This window comes from Phyllostomus discolor, chromosome 11, assembly GCF_004126475.2.
Source record: "Phyllostomus discolor isolate MPI-MPIP mPhyDis1 chromosome 11, mPhyDis1.pri.v3, whole genome shotgun sequence".
Lineage (NCBI taxonomy): Eukaryota > Metazoa > Chordata > Mammalia > Chiroptera > Phyllostomidae > Phyllostomus > Phyllostomus discolor.
This window is the reverse complement of record NC_040913.2, coordinates 75,224,833-75,243,356: the sequence shown is the minus strand read 5'-3', so window position 1 is coordinate 75,243,356 and position 18,524 is coordinate 75,224,833.

Below are 18,524 nucleotides of genomic sequence, written 5' to 3'. Positions count from 1 at the left end.
TGTGGGATAAATAACAGTGCATGTCAGTGGCAAGTTCAGATATTGTGCCACACACTAATTATAACACCACAAAGGCATGGGTATTGTCTTCCGGCTGGTGCCATAATGGCGCTTTTAATAGGCTATTCCACCAATCTATAAGAGCAGCTACTCCTGGTTGATGATATGTTAGGTAAGATCTGTGAATCCCGTAGGCATCCATGTATTGCCTAGCTTCACTGCAAATTAAGCCATTTGGTAGGACTCAGTGTACTTTGATATTCCACAACTTCCAGAAGTTTCTCATATCATAGTGTTGGAAGATGACTGATAGAGTAAAGCAAAATCCAAATGTAGAATTAAAATCCATTCTGTGAGGACGAATCATGTCCTGAGATGGAAGCAGCCAACTTATGTAAGCACCCTACCACCAGGAACCTAACTATACCCTGAAGGTCGTGGTACTGCTTGTAAGATCAACACTGGTCACTTGTATCTAGAGTCAGGCCAGAACCGACGTCCATCCCTGCCATATGTCATGGCCTCAGTGGGCACTTCATTCTAGGTGAACACAGAAGTAAGCGTGCTAGTTTGTTTGTTTGTTTGTTTGTTTTTACTACAGCATGTCACATGCTTATAAGGGACCCGCCTTGGACTATATTGGGATTTTGACTGCCGTCAGTCTGAGAATAAAAACAAAGCTATAAATGACCACAACAAAAGGCAAGCAGGTCTCTTTCTAAATATCTAATAAATAAAGTTGGACTGGAGATAAAAATGGAAGCTCTTATGAGGTAAAAGGAGAACGCGATTGCTGATGAATAGAAAACAAAGCAGGGAGTAAAAAGGGAAGGAAGGACGGCACAGAGAGCTGAAGAGAATAGATGTTTTAGGCTCAGCTTTGCATCTAATCAGGAACTTGACATTGGTAAGGCATGCCAAGAGTCTGTTTCCCCAACTGTAGAATGAAACAAATGGACCAAATTTGATTTTCAAGAAAATATATTAATTTCATTTTATAGTTTTAATGCAGTTCTTTTCTAGATGTAACCTAAGAGTTCATGATTTTTTGTTGCAGGAATGTGATTAGTGCTGTAAAGTGCTAGTAAAGGTAAGATGATTCTTTGGGAAAGTGAAGTGATAGATTTGAACAAAGCCTTTCTTTTTATCTTTCAATGGGATTCTCTTGGACATAGAAATGCCTGTTTTCCAAATATGGGAAAGGGACACAGAACACGAATCATAAATTTGGGTAAAAGTCTCCCACTGATTCTAGGAGAACTCACTCAATCATGAAAAATTCAATTCATCAAAAGTAAACAAACAATGATTCTCGCTAGCACATTAATCAAAGGTAATTGGATCCTTAATGATTGAGAATTTTAAGTGTTTTTTTTAAATATAAAAAAGAAGATAATACAAAACAGTAATGATATTTGGAGTCACATTAACTGTGGTTAAAATTGTTAACGATCTCAGCTGAAAGTTTTATGCCTCTAAATTATTTCTCTTAGTCCTTTTAGGCAATATCATTTGTAGAAAAATTAAAGAAAATTGCTTTACTTTATAAAAGAAAGCAAATCATAGTATAAATAATAAAGCTATTTTTCTCACACAAATGTGAAACCCTCTGAGAGTTTTCTAAGCATTTCTAACATTTAATCTTTAGTATTATGTGGTAATTATACAGGAAAATTGTCTATCCTTGCTCTCCAAGCCCCATTAAATAGTTAATAAAATATTTAAACAATGGTATCAAATTGTTGTTTATTTCAATAATATTGTCTTTAATCCTGACCCAGGGGGTAATCAAGCATTCCATTTAAATAGTGTTGCACGGTGGATACTACTCCCCTTCTATTCTTAACTTGTGTGCACACACAGACCCATTCATGTGATTTGTGTTCTTATTCACATGCATTATCATAATAATATTCTGAGTTGAGAGCTTCTTAGAAATTCTTAGTTAAATAGGCTAGATATTACCATCTGTTATTGTCATACTGCATTCACCCAGTCTAAATCGGAATTTGAACCTTGGCAAAGGTGAACTGGTACCTTGAAAAGAAGTGAAGAAAAAATGGAGGGAGGGAAGGAAGGAGGGAAGGAAGGAGGGAGAGAACGAAGTTGGGAGGGAGGGAAAAGAAGGAAGGGAGGAGAGGAATGAAGAGGAGAAAGACTAGCTCACTGTAACAGTAATCTCATTGGCGCATTTCAGAGTGAAAATTCCCCACATCTGCCTACATTCTCACTGGATAGCTGAAGATAATGGATCTCTAGTTTTTGACATCATCACCAATGAGGGAAAAATGAGTAAAATAAGCACTAATTTAAAGAAATTCATTATGCTTTATTTTAACTTAATACATGTTTATTTTAGAAAATTTTAAACCACACGAAATAAAATAAGCAACAATAATGAAAACATTATAATTCCATACCTAGGATACAGAACTTTAAAGCCACAAGCCACCACTTTATTATTGGGTGAGTTTGGGTAGACCACATTTTCTTTCTTTTTTTTTTAAAGATTTTATTTATTTATTTTTAGAGAGGGAAGCGGGGGAGAAAGAGAGAGAGAGAGAGAGAGAGAGAAACATCAATGTGCGGTTGCTGGGGGCTGTGGCCTGCAACCCAGGCATGTGCCCTGACTGGGAATCAGACTTGCAGTGTTTTGGTTTGCAGCACGCGCTCAATCCACTGAGCTACGCCAGCCAGGGCGGTAGACCACATTTTCTCAATATTTGTTTTCTCATCTATACAATGTAAATAATATATTTATATCTTTAAAATGTTCTGAATGTTATATAAGATAATAAACCTCACTTAGCACCAAGTGGGTACATAGTACGATCTAATTAAATGTCAGTTTACATTTAAATTAGTTACTAATGAAAACTGGATTTTTTTTCAATGAAATGCTTTAAAATTGGCAACAGCGTTGTTGGTAGAAAATTTTACCAAATGGTTGAAAGCAAACTTACACATATTTTATAGCTTTAAGAGTAACAGGGTGAAAACAGCAGAGCTAAGCTGGCATGAAAACCTTCTGGCTCTCGGTGAAAACAAACACTAAGACTGAATATGAAAGGTGTGAGTATCCTTATGATTAATTGCCATTATTTAATTTTTTGAACTTCCAAAACAATATTGAGTTGCTGTATAGATGTTGCTTCAGGGACCCATTACTCAAGGAAAGTCAACAACATTTATAAATAGTAAACTGAAGGTATTGCTGCAGTACAGGGTTTTTTCCAGTTCCTTAGTCCCATATGCAGGGTACCTGAGGAATTACGAATGCTGAATAGATTTCTCACAAGGAAGGAAAGGAAAGAGATAAACAGCTCCTAAAACCCTGCTGTTTACCCAAACCTTTGATTTCGAGATCTGGTTCATCCATTTATCCATTCAGTGGGTGGTATTTTATGATAAGGCAAGGATGGAAATAATATTCTGCCTTTCTGTTTTCAGATGCCCCAGATTGATATGAATCTCAGAAACACAGAAATCCATTGCAATGGAGATCAAGATTACATGAAGTGAAGATTTGTCCCTTAGGGACAGCAGCCCCACTGGTTTCAGATGTTAAGAACCTCTTAAGACTTGAACAAATTATAAGCAATTTGTATTAAATGAGGTAAAAGGATATATTTGCTGCTGTATTTGATTCTGAGAACACCCAGTGTAGGAGTTTGACTGCATCCCAGTATCCTTGAAACTTACTTTTGGAAGGAATAAAGTTGACAATATTTGTTTCCTATTTGAATTGTACTTTTTAAAGTCATGGCATCTTATTTTCTAAGTAAAACTATGTCAGATTTCTAAAAAGAGAAAGGAGTGATAGGTATCATATTAATTTTCTTGGTTTTATCATTTTGTTTCTTCTAGAAGTGTAAATGGACAGAAGGCACATGTGCAGACTCATCTAAGGCAATGCAAAAGCCAGCCCCCACAACTATAGAAGACAAAATAAGAGTCCACACCACTAATTACAGTGGTGTGGACTCCCCAGTACATAATTCCATTTTATGGAATGCAGTGGACATCTTGTGAGTTTAAAAGGACTTTGAAAAATAACCAATGTGGAAATCAGTCACTCAATTACAGTTTAAAAAATTATAGATATACATATATACATATAATTTTTTAAAATTATATATATACATATATATGATCTACAGACATAAGTATTCTCCCTCACTTCAATATATCCCCACATGTGCACACTAATGCATTTTTCCTCCACAAAACCTTGCCTCCTCCCCTCCACAGTTATCTGCAGGGAACTGGCACTGGAGATGCATCAGGTGGGATGAGAATCAGAGTTGGAGAGGCTCCGTTGTTGCCAATCAATATGACTTGTGCTTGGAATACCTCTCCAGTACTGTAGCAGACACCGCCCGGGGACTGAGACTGGATCTGAGGGAGTTATTTGTGATCAATTCCATTATTTTCATGTAGAACCCTAACACCTACTGTCCAGAGTTCCAACTATGAAACTTTCTCCAAATTTTATGTATTTTCAATTGTATGTATTTTCTCAGAATATAAGCATGAACTCTTACACTGGAGGTACTGAATGCTTTTGAATCAAAACCAAAGCCGACAGTGGAACGAATGTACAGTTAAGATTGGTTTGCTGGGTTGGTTCAGTTGCAACCCAGGCTTCCTGGAACACCCAACAAAAAATTACCTGCATGAATGTTGCCGACTCCACAGCTGTCACAGCAGAATCATAACACTGCTAAGACTGAGCAGCAGGTAAGATTCTTAGCTCCCTCTTCCCAGCTCATGTGCAAGGGCAACATGTGAACACCATAACCTCTGCCTGCAGCTGTCAGTTGGCTTTTACTACAGCACATACACCCAGTCTTAAGTGATGCTGCTGGTAGTTCACGCTCCTTGTTTCTAAGCAACAAGGACCCCAGATCAACAATACATGAATCTCTGTAGTTTTTTTTTTTTTGGCACACTGCTAATAAAAAAAGAAAACTTGCATTGTGGCTTAAAAATAAAGAAAAGGTTTGCCTTCAAGCATTTCTATGATTAAATGAAAAGTGTAGATTGGAAGTGCATTGTGAAAGGGTACAGTTTAAAGGCTAGAACAAGGACCACTTGTCAAATATCAAAAAAAAAAAAACACATTAAATTATTCTGCAGTAAATGAGCTGAATTTCCGGAAGAAGAGAGAGAAAATAGTTCATTAAGTTGTCAATACAAGTCTTTAAATTGGTGTGGTTGAATTCTCACTGACTACAAGAATAATATTTGTATTAGCTCCCGCAATGAGAGGAGAAAACAAGAAACTGGGGATGCTTTCCTTTGGTGTAAATAATAACAGATGACAGGCAAATTTATAAGCTGATCTTAATCAGCAGAATGAGCTTTCTTTATAGGCAAATATGGCTGCACAAACACAATGCTGGGCTTGAAGTAGGAAAATTATTATTTCAATTCAATTGATAATGGAAAAGCTATTAGTCTAAAGCATTAGCCAGCTAGCTGGAGATTGCATTGCTTATCTTATTGAGTTTTGCAGTGGGAATCACAATGGTTGAAATGCAGTTACAGTTAGTGGAGAAGGTAGAGATTTGAAAGTAACATAAAATGAAGAAAGCAAAATAAAAATCAATGAATAATAGTTGCATAATTACTAGTCCAGGACTAAATTTACCCTAGATTTTGCTATTTCTGGTTGTGTGATCGGTTCAAGTCATTCCCCTTCTCTGAACCTTCGTTTCCTCATCTTTAAAAACAAGGTGTTGTACTACATCATATTTCTAAATTTTCCTTTAGCTCTAAAATATGTTAGCCTTATAAATAGTTTTAAATAACTTTCACTTTAGCACTATCTCAAGTTCCTTCTTGAAAAAAAAACCTCCACAATATTTGTGGATTTGTTCATTTGCTTCATTTTTAGTTTTATGTTTATTTTATTGTATCATTTTTATGAAGAAAGACATGCAGGAATCTAGTGATAAATTTTCCAAAAGTTTGAAAATGAAATTCAAATTGCAGATTGAATAAGTAGAATTAGAGTAACACAAGACAGTTAGTAAGCACTTATTGTACTTTACTTATTGTAAAGGATATTGTCACTATCACACAACTGTTGAAAGCCATGTTATATTCAGAGCATTTAAGGTCAGATGTGTTGTTTCAGGTTGTGTAATTGGAGTAGGCTCAAAGTCTAAGAGAAACCAATTTACAATATTAAATGAGAGAAGAAGAAAAGAAAGAGAGAGGAGGGAAGGAAGGAAGGAAGGAAGGAAGGAAGGAAGGAAGGAAGGAAGGAAGGAAGGAAGGAAGGAAGGAAGGAGAAAGGAAGGAAGGAAGGCAGGAAGGCAGGAAGGAAGGAAGGAAGGAAGGATGGATAAAGGGAGCAAGGAGGAGGAAGAAAGACAAGAAAGAAAGAGAAAGACAAGAAAGAAGATAAGACAAAGAAGAAAGAAAGAAGAAAAAAAGGGACAAGAAAGAAGAGAAGAAAGAAAGGAAGACAAGGACAGGAAAGAAAGAAAAGGAAGGAAGGAAGGAAGGAAGGAAGGAAGGAAGGAGGAAGGAAGGAAGGAAGGAAGGGAAGGAAGGAAGGAGAAAGGAGAAAGGAAGGAAGGAAAGGAAGGAAGGAAGGAAGGAAGGAAGGAAGGATGGAGGGAGCAAGGGAGGGAGGGAGCGAGGGAGGGAGAAAAGGAAGGAAGGAAGGAAGGAGGACAGAAGGAAGGAAAGGAAGGAAGGAAGGAGGAAGGAAGGAAGGGAGGAAGGAAGGAAGAAGGAAGGAAGGAAGGGCAAGGGAGGGAGGGAGGAAGGAAGGAAGGAAGGAGAAAGGAAGGGAGGAAAGGAAGGAAGGAAGGAAGGAAGGATAGAGGGAGCAAGGGAGGGAGGGAGCGAGGGAGGGAGAAAAGGAAGGAAGGAAGGAAAGGAAGGAGGATGGAAGTAAGTGGGTCACTTTATTGCAAACCCCAGCAGGCACCCTTTGCACAGACAGCAAGAACAGCATCTCTCCCATTTTGCCACAAGGAGTTCCCAGACCACACTCTTCCTTGGCAGAGTCATCATTATATCTTGACAGACTTAGAAAAGACCTTTCTCACTGTTCTCTCCACGACTCCAATTAATAGTCTCACTCCCTAATCCATTCTCCATGAAGAAGTCAGAAGTAATTTTCCTAAGATAAAGACTTATCTAGTTGTTTTTCTGCTTAAAACTCTGAGTAGACTTTCCATGGAACTTGGAATAAAATCCCAAGGCCTCACTCTATTGACCAAGACCTCACATGACCCCAGTCCTTCCTGTTTTTCAGTATCATCTTGAGCCTGGTTCCAGCCATACTGTCCGTAAAGCTCTTCAAACACAACCAGATTACACTTCTGCCAGCATCTCCACACTCACCATCCATCCCTTGGCCTGCAGTGTCCCTGCTTGCCCCCCCACCCCACATTCCTCAATGGGGTCATTCCTTTGGTCTCTACTTGGGCATCGCTGACTCACAAACCTTTCTCTTGACCTTTCCTCTCTGTCACATATCCCATACAGCAAACTAAATTAGCTACCCTACTATACATGTTCATTGCTCTTCATAATACTTAATTTATTATCATCTATTTGTGTTGTTACTTGATTAATTTTGATCTCTTCCTTCGGCAAATAAACTTGACATCTCTTTTGGCTTGCTATATTTCCCATTAACTTAGAACATTGCCTGCCACAAAGTAGTCACTCAAATTATTTGTTGAATGGATGAATGAGACCTGTTCTCAAGTTACAGAGAAAGTAAAATAGGGAACAATCCAGGTCATTGCATTAGGGCCAGTTTCTTTGATTTTGAAAAATCTGCAGATGAGAACAAGGAATGACTGGGGTGACATGGAACCTTTGGGTAATCACAGGGCTGTAGGGAGACCCCTGTAAAGGTGTAGCCTATTGAATGAGCAGAGTACCCAAGTGCTGCCGCTTCTCTGCTCACGTGCTTGTAAAGTAGTAAACACTATACAATGGCAGTGCTTCTAGGCTAAAGAAGAAAGCACATTCCTTTAACTCAACATATTAAACAAAACCCAAAAACTAAAAATGAGGGAGGTAATAGCTCAAGGGAAACAATGCAAAGAAACTAAGGAAGTGTAAGTAAATTAAAGCAGGAGTTTGCAGGAGACAGTTACTAGGTGAAGAAGGAAGAAGTGGGAAATGGAATGAACGCACCAGGAACTAAATCATTGAAAGGCCCATAAGAGTAGGGGTCTTCAAAGGAAGGAAAGTCTTTGGAGTAATCCTTAAAAAGATACCAGCGCGTAATGGAAAAGCACTGGATTGGCAGGCAGGCAGCTGTCACTTTTCCTAGAGCAGCCCCCGTGCAGATCATGGCTTCTCCTGTCCATTCACACAATGAAAGCGTGAACATGAGTTTAAGACTTAGATTGCATTTCCAGCACTTCTGGCTCTAAAATTCTACATAAATCAAGCCGGTCAAATCCTATTCAAGACAAAAGCTGGAGCGCTTTGAAAAAATAAAAGGTCTTGGCCAGTAAACTTCAGGGTGAACCACACAGCCTCAGCCCCACTCCCTCCCCTTGGTGGTGCTCTGCTAACGGGCACATCACAGCACTGCCCGGACAAATCGAATGGGGGAGCCAGATGGAGGCTCTGTGGGGCTAATAAAGAATCTGTGTGTTCAAATACATTTCTAGATTTCTAGAGGGTTATATTATTTTTATTATTGCTGTTAAGAATTTCTGTAGAGTTTCATTTATTATTGCTGTTAAGAATTTCTATGGGGTTTGACTTAGCGCCTGACTGAGGATGGCTTTTATCGCCCATCGCAGTGGTCCTAGCGTGCAACCTCAGGTGGTTACCTATATTTTACATTTTACTGGGGCGATTTGCTTTACCAAAATGAATACTGCTGTTTTCAAATGAGTGGAGGTTGTCCCAGAGAGACAGGATCGTTGGACATTTATAGCTACTCGCTGCCGGTTAGAAGATCACACGTCTGGAGTCTCTGCCCTCCTCTCTATCTGCACTGCCCAACTCAGACTTCTCATCTCTTGCTCAGATTATCAGCATATGAGTTGGTTGTTCTGACTACAGTCTGTTTACCCCCACAACTAGCAGGTCCTTTGCTGCCAGAGTGAATTTTCTAAAATAATCACATCGCACCATTCTCCTGCTTAAAAATCCTGAGGGATGAGGCTCAAATTCTCAAATTCAAAAGATAAAAAACATAGTTTCACAGTCATGTACGTTTCTCCTTTCCAGTCACTTCATGACAAACCATATTATTCTTTTCCTCCACACATGCCATTACATGTCTGTTCACCTTTGCTCATGCTTTTCCTTTGTCCTGGCAGCTGCTTCTGTCACTTCAGTCTAGTCGACACAAATTTATGTTTCAAACTCCAACTCGGCTCTGTCTTCCCTTCAGTAACTTTCTCTGATATGATGCTTCTTATTGTCCCACATCTACATTAACTATTTTCTTCCTGTGCTTTTAAAATGCTTCCCATATACAATTGTGATCTCTTTTAGCACATTGAACAACTTACTGTAATGGAAGGTATTCCTAGAAGGTGTATATGGTTAAACCTCTGGTGTCTTGTGTAATGTGGCACACAACAAATGGTGACTGCATTTTTCTGAACCCAATTGAATTAAATTTAACTAAATAATAACAGACAGTCTTGACCACTGAGTATAAAAGACCAGGAGACCTTTCAAAGTCTGGAGGATGATGATCATGTGCCTCTGAAAGTTACAGGAGAATGCAGCATGCTTGTCCTCTAGTCTAGGGCAAACATTCAGTCCTCTGCAGCCAACCTGGCTGTCAAGAGAGGCCCAGCTGCTGGCTCTCCCAGGTGAAAATGATCTGGATCTACCCAGAGACGGAGGATGGGTAAGGTGAAAAGGAAAGCATCCATGACCAGAGCAAGGGATTTTTTTTTTATCAATCTTATTTTTTTCACACTGCTGTTGGTAGAATCCCATGGCTTAGAAAACACTGCAGGCAAACATTTTCGTAAGGAAAATTTTATAACATTGCAGAAATAAGGAGATTAAGAAAAAAGGGACATACAAACACATTAAGTGTAGATAAGTACATTGGAGAACCAGGTTCAAATTGCCAGCTGTTCTTTCTTAAGAAGTAATATCCCATATTTTGAGATTAAAGCCATTCTGGTTTCTTTCTATTAACATTTACAAGAAACGTCTTGTTTGCAAGAAATGGTGTAATGTGTGTTTGCTCTTTGATTGATGTATTTTTGTTTTTTTGTGTTTTTTTTATTTTTATTTTGTTTTATTACTTTTTTAAGATTCTAGTGTGGACAATAGAATTTAGCAATACTCTCATGTAACTTGGAAGAATTTTTTTTTAAGTTTGCTTCATAAAATCTAGTCTTGGAACAAGAGGGTTCTCAAGAACTGGATGGGCAAATGTAGATAGCAGCTGGAAGAACAATGGACTAAGAAGCAAGAGGCCAGAGTAAGTCCAAATTCTGTCACTAATTGGATGTTATCTTTTGCAAATTGCTTCATGGCACTATGCAGAACCCATCTTTCTACATTTGTAAATGAGGATGCTGAAGGAGCTCATTTTTTTCAAGACCTAATACAAAGGTTGCTGGTGGCACAGTTACCTCTAGAGCCATAAGAGGAGGAGGCAGCTGAGCATGAACAGAACAGTTCTCCACTGTTTGGCCACTCACCCTCTCGCCTCCACCCTAACAGTGTCTCTCTCATGTGTCTTACTTACTGAGCCCTTATAAGACCCCTTTGGGAGGAAAAGAAATATATCTGACATGTCTATATAGATGTCTAGTAGATAACCACTCCAAATCCAAACTCGTCTGCACCCCACATCTGCTCCATCCACAGCCTTCTGCATCCCAGCTGATTACTCAGACAAAAATCCCCAGAAGTCATCGTGATCCCTTTCTTTCTCTCACAAGGCACATCGGATTTTTCAGGATATCGTGGCTCCTGTACGGTACATGCGCCCATAATCCTACCAAGTCCCGTCCCCTCCTGGGAGGCTGCCACCGCAGTCTCTCGCCTGGTCACAGCAACTCCATACCTTGAAGCTCTCTAGTCCATTCTTCTCACAGCATCCAAACAAATCCTGGTAAAATGCAAGTCGTATTATGTTTTTTAGAATGTCTGTACTTTATTATGTTTCATTTAAAACTCTGTAGTAGTTCCCTCACTCAGAACAAAAGCTAAGATCAATACCGTGAGATAAAAAATCCCCAGGTCCTGTGTGGTCAATGGGATGCGAGCCTGGCGCTTTGGCTGCTTCTCCCTCTTCTCTCACCCGTTGCTTAGCTCCTGCCGCACTGTCTTCTGGGCTGTTTGTGTGACGAGCTGGGATTCTCCTACATCAGAACCTTTTCACTGCTTGGACTGCTCTTCCCCCACATACCCTTTGCCCTTTTGGGAAAGGGGGCCTTCCCAAATAATGGAATTTATTTATAAAAAAAAATGTGTATTTAGTCTTACATGTTTAAACTCCAGTCACCTACAAAGTGCCTTTCATTTGATGCAATACACCTGTCAAGACTGTTTTCCCACGGGCTCAAAACAGTTTCTAAATCTGTCCATTTCGATGCTCTTAGTGCTTCTGCTGTTTTTTGTTTCACCTCTTCCACATCGGCAACACATTTCCCTCTGAGAACTTTTTTCATCCAGGGAGACAAAAAAAAAGGTGCTCAGGGTAAGATCAGGTGAATAGGGAGGGTGGGGAACAGGGGTCATGCTGTTTTTGGTCAAAAAGTGCTGAACATTCAGTGCAGTGTGGGCAAATGTGCTCCTAAATCACCTAAATGGGCAAACACATTGAAAGAGCCTTCAAAAGAGCCAAACACAGCCTCTCACAACAACACCAGCTGGTACAGTGACACAGATGGGTTCCTAGAACACTCACCTAGCAAGGGAAGCCTATGCTACAAGGGGCCTGCCCTCCAGAAGATAATTCTGGGGGGGTTTTTGGACCCCCTCACATTAAATGATGAAAACTTTGTTACTTTTATAGAATCTTGGAAAGATTATGTACTACTTACAGCTTTTTTACTTTTATAGTTTTTCATATTTCTATGATACCACAATAACCCATTCTATAATCTTTAAAACAAACTAAAGTAATTGCTAACATTTTCTTTCCTAACATTTTATCTTTTCAATGAGACCTACTTTGACCAGTTTATTTAAAATTTAACCCATGGCCTTCTCTGGCATGTCTTACCCATCTTAGTTTACATTACTTTTTCCTTTATCCCCACATTTTTTTATATACATTATTTATTGTCTCTTACTTAGTACCCACAAATCATTGATAGAATATAAGCTTACTATTGAAAGGTTTCTCTGCTTACTTTTTTTCCACTGATATATCATAAACATCTTAAATTGTGCCTCTCCTTCAATCTAAATGCTCAATTAATATTGGTTGATTATTGAAGATTCAAGAATTTCATTACTTAAAAAACCGCCGCCACCAGACCCTGTGATCATCAAGATTTCTCCTACCTCTATAATACTGTTATTCCATGAGTCAACATGTAAAATTGATTCTGTGGCCTCCTAGGCCTACTGTCTGGCTTTAAGGTAGCTGCTTCCAGAAACATCAATAACAAGGCAATTTTTTTTGGCTAGGCTAAAGTTGCACATTCTTCAAACTGCCTTACATGCCACTGGCAGTCGATACACCCTTCTGCTCCCCGTGCCTGCACCAGCATCACCCAGAGAGTGATTTTGAAACTCTCCTGGTGTTCTAGTTTGCTTCCGGCTGCTCTATGGTTCATCCCCTGGGAGACATTACCTAGAATTTTGCATTGCTGCCACATTCAGATTTGCCAGCCAACCACTGGCCAAAGAAGAGAGACAATTTATCAGTATGGATTCTTCATCTAGCACACAGTCCCCAGCATGGGTACCCTGAAAGTGAGGGCAGCTGTGGCTTGTGCAACTCTCATGACTTCAAGGACATTTAGCTTGTCATGGGCTTGAAAGTTGGGAACCCCTTCCACTGGATTGATCCCGGAGGAAACTTTCTTCAAGGAAAATATGTTTTCTGCTCACTTTGCACAGAATATCTCTCCATTGCTTTCTTACACTACTAAATCCATACCTAGGAAACATCTCTGAGTCATCTCAGCAAAGACAAGCAGCCAATCAAGGATGCTAAGGAGGCAAGATGTGTAGATTTGTGCTCCCCATTTCCTCCTCCCTCTAACATGAGTTCCGCACTTATCCCAGGAGTTGACCACACACACACACACACACACACACACACACATACACTCCATAGCTGAATTTCACAAGTTCTTTTGTGGGAAGAAAATAGATGATATGATGGTGGCTGAGACAACATAAATATTTTTGTGGAAAGAAAATATAATAAAAGGAATTGATTCTATTTTGTTTCAACATTGTCTTTTTCTCTTTTCTTCTTTTATATTTTTTAATAACTTTGATTTTTGTTGCATTCTTTTTCTCTCGTGATTTTCATCACACTATCGAGTGAAAACAGAGTCCGAAAAGTGAGGTTAAAGTAACTTGAGATGTTTCTTCAATTTACTAATTGACTATGAGAAACAAATTAATCTTAGTTTCCTTATCTTCAAACTATGGATAATGACAGCTCTGATTAACCAGGTGTGAGTGAAGATGAAACAAGATAATGCAATGCGCAGCATTACAGAAACATAAATATGTACATATGTGTGTGTGTATGTACATAGGCATAAAGTCAACACTTGGTTAGATGATTAATACATGGGACATTGTTTAAGAAAAAATGTTTCTCTTTGTGTGTGTGTGTGTTGTTGATGTTGTTGTTGTTGTTCTTGTTTTTGTTCTGAAAACCCTCCCCCACTGATATGGACCCCTAGACTTCAGGGATTTATCTTGTTCAGCTCTGTATCCCTAATGCCCAGAAGTGTGTTGAACAGCCCAGTTTAGGGACCTGAAAAATTTGAAGAATGAATCAATGAGCAAGTGGTCTTTGAGGAATTTCTTTCTCTTTACATTGTTTTATGAGCTTGGTTAGGGACAGAAGTTTTTCAAAACTCTTAAGAGACTTTTAGAAACAAATGACAATTAATTCATAACCCCTCCAGGATTTGGGCCCTTCATCATTTTGGTTTTTTTAATCTCTCAATAGATTTCTAGATGTAATTACTATGTTACATCGCTAACAGAGAAAAGAGACATGCTTAGAACTGTGTAGAATTGTTTCCTAACACACTCAGTGGTATCTATGTCCGTTTTATTTTATTTTCGGAGCTCAGGATAGAAATGATAGAGAAACAAAGGTCAAAGGTGAGCAGGGCAGGATGTCATTACATCAGCTGGAGGATGTTTGATTATGTGAATGGAATGGAAGACTCACACATTTCTCTTTTCTAACCTTGGGGAGGAGGTAGGTGGGTATCCATCAAGCATGGGAGGATGCTCTGTTCTCCAGGCAGTGACAGGGAGAACTCAGCTGACTCCTTGAAGAGAGTAAGTAGTGGAATGGAATATGGTGGGCACATATTAGTTAGAACACCAAAATGTACAATCTTAAAGAATGATGGCAAAAACTGGTTTTTAAGGGAAATTCAAGTACCCTGAAAAGTACTTGGAGGGTTTCTTGTAGGTGCCTGCTTACTTGACTTCAACTGAAGAGAAAAAAGAAACATTTTCAAATGGAGTCAGTCAGGTAGGCACTTCTGGGCACCATTTGTCCACTTATCAGCTCAAAGTGGGCAGCATGTGTGGGAGCTGCATCCGAGGTCTGCCTCACTGATGCTGCCCTGCCCCTGCTCTCTCTCAGCACCCTGTGTCTCTGTAGCTGGAAATGAGATTGGCACGGGGAGCTCTACAGAACCACTGGTGGTAAGACGGATGAGGCAGTAGGCAGACCCCCAAGATGACTCCCAATGATCTCTGCTTCCTGGTAGTGAGTGTGGGCTGGACCTAGTATCTTTCTTCTAAAAAAATACAGGAAAAACCAAGTGGCAAAAGTGACTTCTGAGATTAGGTTGTAGAAGACTGACTTCCATTTATCTATACACTCTCTCTCTTATTTACACACACACTCTCTCTCTCCGGCTCTTCTTTCATGCTCTGAAGAAGAAAGCTGCCGTACTGGCAGATGCTCTATGAAGAGACCCACGTGGTGGTGAGGACCTGAGAGGGAGCTCTGGACAACAGCCGGTGAACACTGAGGCCACAGTCCATCTGCAACAGCCAAGTGAAGGAGCATGAAAAAGGATCCTCCCCAGATGATCCTTGAGATGACTGCAGCCCAAGCCTTGATCATGCCACTGAGTCCCTGAACTAAGGACCAACCTAAGCTGTGTTGAAATCCCAACCCAAAGGAACTGTAAGAAAGTAAAGGCTGTTGTTTTAAGATACTGTGTTCCAGGATAATTTGCTACTTGCTTTAGGTGATGAATGAGCTTCTTGCAATTAGTGTGTAAATCTCTTTTTAGTAGTCAGAGTAGGCACTTCACAATGCTTATGAGTGAAAAATGCTTTTTACAGCTTTCCACTTAGAAAAGGAAAGAGAGTACAGAAGTATTTGGCTATGGTTCTCACCCCCACCACTGTGAGATCATGGGGAGTATATTTGGTCTTTGTCTGGGGCTCCTGGCAAATAGCTCTTAATCCTAAATAGTTTACAGTTGCTTGAGTGACAAGAGTGATAGAAATGGCTTTGTTATTCAAAACAAGCACTTTTCAACCATACCAGAGTTCATACTCATGATGTGACTCTCATCAGGATCCCTAAGTCAGCTTCAAGCCGGGGCTGGTCCCCAGAAAGACCAAGCCTTGACTGAAACTTTTAGCCCCACCTCCTGACCTCTAAGGAGAGGGAAGGGAATGGAGGTTAAGGTCAATCACCAATGGCCAATAATTTAATTAATTATGCATACCTAATGAATGCTTCATGAAACCCCATCAATGACAGGGTTCCACGATTCTCCAGTCTGTAAACATGTTGTGGGTTGGGATACCCAGAGAGGGCCTGAGAGCTCACCTGCTGCACAACTCCCCCATCCTGCCCAACACATCTCCTCTATTAGGCTCCTTTTGAGCTATAAGGTAGGCTACGAAACCAGTAATAGTAATTACAGCTCTCTCTTGAGTTCTGTGAGTCATTCTAGCAAATTATTGAACATAGGCGGTAGTCAGTGGAAACCCCAACTTTGTAGTTAGCTAAGCAGAGTTGTGAGTAGCACAGGCACTCCGTTTGTGGTATCTGAACCAGGTAGGGGCAGTCTTGTGGGACTGAGGGGTCAGGACAGTTACTTTAAACATGGAATTGAACTGAAGGACACCCAGTTGATGTCAGAGAGTTGGAAAACTTGTTGGTGGTGTTGGAAAAGACACCATGTCCTCAGTGCCAGGGGCAATAAAAACTTTTCAACTGCCTGCTCTGTAGATTTGAGCAAATTGCAAAGCTATTCTGGACCTGTTTCCTTATCTATGAAATGAGCATAATACTTCCTTTGCAAGGTTATGGTACAACTCAGAAAAAAATGTCAACACCAAATGAAGATTGACTTCAACAGGTAACCAATAAGTTATAGTTGTAAGTATTTTTGTTTTTATCACTACTATTCCTGTTTTCAAGTATGTTTTCTAATTTCTTTTACTTACTAAGGGACTGTGTGTTATTACCAATAAAATAATTATATAATGAGAAAATGTCTCTAAAATCCCTTTACATTATTTCCCTTTATTCAAGTAAATATTTAGTAAAAAGTAATTAAATGTCAGGAAATGAATCATAGATGAGCTACCAACATTTGAGAGTAAATAAGGTAAGTGAGTCAAGGGAGAGGTAGAATCTATTGATGTTTCCATAAAATTTGCACAGCACCTCTAGAAGGTGATTATATAATTTACTAAAAATTCATGAGCATCAATAAGGACTGCTGAAGACTTTCCAGACTTCCTTGTATAAAGAAGCATACCACCATCTGCTTCATGTTCTATCACAATCATAGGTTTATTCTCATAACACTTATTATTGTTTAAAATTATCTACTTATTTCTTATTCCTTTGTTTAATGTCTCTATTTCCTTACTACCAGTATATAAGTTTCACAAGAGCAAAATCCTATCTTTTGCTTTTATCCTTCTGTTTCTAGCACCTAGAATAGGAAAAAGTTCAATAAATGTAGGATGAATAAATAAATGACCCATACATAAAGAATATGAAGATGAAAACTTACAGGTTTACCATTTGATGAAGAAGAAAAGGAGAGCGGTAATCCCTCTATTTCAGGAGTGCTTAGAACCACAGTAGATGGGTGCATTGGACATAAAACAGTTTGTAGCTCAGTTGCAAAGTCTGATCATCAACCATATCTTGTCTTCAAAAGGAAAATGAAATGCCCCAGACTTTTGATCTTAGGTGCAAAGCTGCAGATACATTCTTTAGGACTGGTCGTCTGGCTATCTCTCTCTTTCCTTGGGTTGTCTGAAATGGGTAGCTCCCCCCAAGGGAAAGAAAGATGCTATCAGTAATAACTGAAACTGCAACTCTTAAGGGGAACTGTCAGTCTTTCCCAGGAATCTCACCCCATAGCTTCATGCTGTCACCAGATCCAAGCCTAACATAATGTAGTCTTCCTGCTTGGAAACCAGGGAGATTTAGGAGAGCATAACTCCTCATGCATGGGTTGTGGGAGACACTGATTAGAGGAAGAGTGTATTGCAAACCTTATATTATTTTTCACCAACGTCTGAACTACCCCATGGTCCTCTCTCTTAGAAATCTAGATGGGAATGATGTAGCCATACACAGAAGGGCCCACATTATCTATTTTATTTCAGACCCACAATATTGGCTTTTCACATCTTGAGTCATATCCCCGCCAGTAAAGTAGAAATGACTGAGTTCCTGGACAGATTTGGGGAATCTAAGTGAAGAGATGACCTATGCCTTTGCCCACAGGTAGCTTCTTGAGTTGTAGTAATTCCTACAGAGTTCCGTAGGGCCAGAATGGTGCAGGATCAGTATAGTAGAAGTGGCTAAGTGGGAGGTGGTGTCTAGGCAGACAGAGCTGAGAGTTCCTAGAGTTCTTCAATCCCAGTGAAATACAGGAAGAACTAAGATTTCCCATGAGCTCAAGAAGACATGAAAGGAAGTGAGGAACAGGACATCTTGAGTTGGGCATGAAGAAGTCCCCAGGATTGATTTCTATGGACTGATGCTGAGAAAGCAAATATGAAGGATGCCACCTCAGTGCAAACACCATGACTATAAAATAATACAGAGCCAGATGCTGAACCTTCCACAGTAAGCCTTTTCTGTAATCTCCCTGGTACCATCTCACACCCACTAAATGTTCAATGCAGACGCAGAGACCAGTGGATCAAGGTACTGAGTTCAGTGGGGCTTTTAAATAGTTGAGATCTGATTTCCATCATTGGGCAGCCAGGAGTTCAGTAAATGAAAATGAAATCATTACATAAAAATAAAGTTGCATTCCTTTATTTGGTAAATGAGGTTTTATGCCCATTGCAGAAGTATTTTAGTCTAAAGAAAGTGTCACCCTTCATAAACT